We start from the raw sequence: 4,403 nt of genomic DNA, 5'->3' as shown, positions 1-4,403 counted from the left end.
AGCTTTCCCCTCTGATCAGTAAATGTGCCAGACTCAGCCTTTTTCAGCGCACGATGAATCCTTGCACTGCTTAAACACAAGGTTTTCATAAACATAGCCATGCAAACCTGAACATCCAGAGACGACGTTTTAAGATAATATTCCCTGGAGTAGTATTTCTTCCACTTGTCAGGATCAGATATACTTCTCCGCTGCACAGTTTTAACCTTAACGGTGTTTGAAATAATGGTTGTTTGAGTCTCCCAAGAGTTATTATAGAACCTGCTCTCTTCGTTGTTCCAATGAAATGCGTTCTCGGCAATTGAAGCTACACTTGCAGCTGTAATTTTGGAACTTTTTGGATGGCACAATACATCCTTTGATGTTAATATAGCACTCTCCAGCATTCCTTCGATGCTTGTGGATATTTTTCTTCCACTTACTAGGTTCAGCATGCTTCCTCTTTTTAGGACGCTCACTAGGTCCAAACACTTCTTTTGAGTCACCCAGACCATCTTGATATTCTTCAGTTTCCCGATCGCAGTCAGACACATCATCATCACTGCTACAAGATTCAATCATAAAATATGTTTTGCATTTCGATTGTTAAATATACCAACAATAAGCGATATTTTTCGTTTTTCTTATTTTGCGATCAGCCAAAGTGAACTAAGAACCAAAAAGATCTTTGGTTCTATTATTTTCAACATAGCCCATAATCAAGTGCGGCTTTATGTATTTTGTCAAAACAAATCCATAAACGTTTGATTTTCACAGTTAAATGGAAGAGTACACCGTAATGAACTTATGAAATCATAATAAAATTTCTGATGGCTCTTGGTTCACTTTGTCTGAACTAAAAATGCAAAACATATAGAATGTTGAAGCACTTGTTTATATACTCATTTCAATTTTTCTGCCGCTCTAATACTTACAATCGTACTCTTCATCCGATGATGAGAGAATCCACGAACTTTCCGACACTGTAAAATCGGAAATGTCATCGGATATATCGCAGGATTCATTTTCCGAAAAATCGGAATAACTTTTGGCGTCCATGATAATTGGCGTTCGGTCCGGTTTGGTTGTTTTCAAATCAGTCACTCTCGTCATCTGCCAAACAAGAATTTCTTGTGTGTGTTTAAATTCTATCCAAATGCTTTTTAATGTATGTATGTGCGTGTTATTTGTGCACGATTTGATGCGATTGCGTCATTTTCACAGTTTTTCAAAAAATGGCGCTTGGTCCACTTTGGTTTAACACAGGCCATATGAGAAAGGCAAAAAAGTAATTTATTGTAAATTATTTATTTTTAGTAACAATTAAGAAATTTTTTTTTGACGTAGGACTACGTCTTTGTTTTCGATATGGGGGTGCACTCTGCAAATTCTACAAAAATGGTATGTAACGAAAAGTGGTCCAATTTTAAACGCATATAATTCAGCCATCTCACGATAAATTTTCAATTTTTTTGCACAAATCGCCCTGAAATACTTCTAAGAATAGCTTCCAATAGATAAACCCAGAGATTTTTGATATCATAGCATTAAAAAATTAAATAATATACAACCTTGTCAAGATATCGCGCATTAACACACAGAAGATAGCGCTTCCCAAGCCCTGTACGACGGATTGGTATACCTAGCGCGCAACGCTTCTATGAATGACGTCATCATCGACTATTTAAAGAACGGGCTTGGCCAGACACGCTCAGTTCCCTGTTGAACGGCTGGCGAAGCAGATCACTGCGCTCTGTTTTTTACAACCAGTGTAGCTGAGCTGGAAGTCCGTTACACTGGCTGCGGAGGGACGCTGCCCTGTGTCGTCCAACAGGCGACCGCTCCAACTGCTTCCTAAATGCCGCTGTAATGTTGCCAGTAAATTTTTGGTTTAATTAGCACATGTATTTGCTATTTGCGCTTGAAATTAAGTAATGTAGTGGTAGTAATAAGCTTCCCATTTTGGTTCAAACGCAAGGACAGTTTTTAAAACAGGATTTGATTAATTAGTTTAGCTCATCTAAGTAATTTTAAGCAATTTTTTCTGTAATTTAAAAGGAATTTTACGGAACTTGGTGAATTTGGCCCCACTTGCAACTGGTATAATCAACCTGCACAAAGTGTTGCATAACGCAGGGTTGTTTTTTGGAACAAAATTATGTGTTATCATTCAGCCCTTCGCTATGCAAAATCACGATATTATGACAGCTGGGCTAAGCGTGGCCGTTCCTTTCAATCGGGAAAGGCCGCGTAGAATTTTGGTGAAATGCGCTCATAGTGGTGGTACTAGTTGTCTCTTTTGTTCTACCCATCATCATCAGCGTTGACTCATTTTGCATTGTACGCTTGGGTTCAATGTTTGGGGCGAATGTGTTGGTAGGTAGGGGAACTGGCGGTAAAATGAACACGTTAAGCAAAGTCATTATTTTCTAACTAATAAGTGAATGAGATATTACAATCACCTTATGTTTCTTGTTAGACATGTTTTGTACATATCTGGTAAAAATACTTCGTCATAAACACATTTTTTCAAACATGATTCTTGATTTCTAAACCTGTCCAAAAATGAGACATGTTTATAGCGAGTGGGTAAAATGAACATGTGGCGGTGGTAAAATGAACAGCTTCTGGTGACCTGGAAAATGTCCTGTATGTATGCAATGCGCAGCGTTGGAAAGCATTTTCCGATCAATGTTAATATCCCAACAAATCATGACACATACACATGCAGGCAAAAAAAATTGTCACGGAAGAATTGAATTTTCATGACGTAATATTAACCATTTTACAATCCTGTGGCATCGAAACACATCTACAAACTTGGGGTTATCCATGGGTGTTTGAACTTTTAGGATCTGTTTGAGACCAACTAGAAAGCTTGTTCTACACATGAGATATGATTATATTGTCTAAAATTTGATTTTTCTTCACCGGTCCGGGTGTTTTTTCCCACACACTAAGTACTAAGAAAATAAATATTTTACATTAAGTAGTATAGTCCTACGTCTACAGTTCGTGCAACCCCATAGGGCTGCCCCTAGTAGTTTTTAAATCTTATGTGACAGAGAAACTCCTCACATAAATTTTAAGTCTAATACTACATTCACTCTACGAGTTAAAACGTGTTTTAATGCTATCTTGATGACATTTTTATTGTTGCTAATTATTATAACGTGTTTAAACTCTGTAGAGTGAACATAGTATAATATTAGCCTTTATATAAAATATTTCAGCCAATAATTCTCGAGATCATTTCACATTCAATGATGGAATGATGACATGTTTTGGTCGACAAAGGTATTCGAAGGGTCAGACCAAACGAACCTCAGGTATTATCAGGAATGCTGAAAACGCCCCGCCACACTTTGGCACGACGAGTGACAAAACCCCAAAAATTAATGTCTTGTAATTCTTTTGCAAATATTTATTTTGTTTTTCTCTCAGTTTGAATAAAAGTATCTCAAAATTTTACCAAAATCGGATGGGAACTGAATTTTTAACATGTCGTTGAAGTAGGTGTTGTCGAGGATTTCTGTTCAGAATTGTCCGTACCTTCAAACTTCAAATAGCGATATCCCTAGAACTATAGGGTCGATTGGAGTAGTTTTGAGTTCTTTGGAAAGAAGAATAAATATGCTTAACTATAAATGTAAGGTTTTTGTGCAGAAATGATTTATGTTTGTTTGTTAGCAGTAATTTATATTTATGCGTCTTCCAGTTTTTGAGATGGTCTCCCATGAGTCACTTATCATCAATCTGACTCAAAATTTAATGTAGTTGTATATATATATATATATATATATATATATATATATATATATATATATATATATATATATATATATATATATATATATATATATATATATATATATATATATATATATATATATATATATATATATATATATATATATATATATATATATATATATATATGCCCCATTTTGCGCATTTTTTGCGCCGAAGTTGTTATATCAATGTTTTTGAAAATATCCTTGTGGAGGAGCCCATTAGTTCATAAATCTTCTTACAAATTGGTTGCCTAAACCAGCCTAAACATCACAATACTGAAAAATTAGTGATTTGTACTAGTTTTGTCAACCATTTCTGCTATCCGATGTAATTGGCTACTATTATTAACGTGTATATTAACCCTTTAACAACCAACGCCTTCAAATGGGTTTACGTAAAAGTAGTCAAAGAAAACAATCTTGGAATTTCAAAACTGATAGCACAAATGGATTCAGTGACCCAAAATTAGTTAAAAACACAATTTTTAGTCACATAAACCAATTTTTATAATTTTGTCACAACTGGTAAATTTCGTGCGCAGGATTCGATGAACACGAGTTGAGATTGATTTCTATTTCCGTATATTTTTTACAAATATATTGATAACATCCTCGACTTTGTTAACCTTC

The sequence above is a fragment of the Topomyia yanbarensis genome, chromosome 2 (genome assembly GCF_030247195.1).
Source record: "Topomyia yanbarensis strain Yona2022 chromosome 2, ASM3024719v1, whole genome shotgun sequence".
In the NCBI taxonomy this organism is placed as follows: domain Eukaryota; kingdom Metazoa; phylum Arthropoda; class Insecta; order Diptera; family Culicidae; genus Topomyia; species Topomyia yanbarensis.
The sequence above is the reverse complement of the archived record's forward strand: the minus strand, read 5'-3'. Positions refer to the sequence as shown.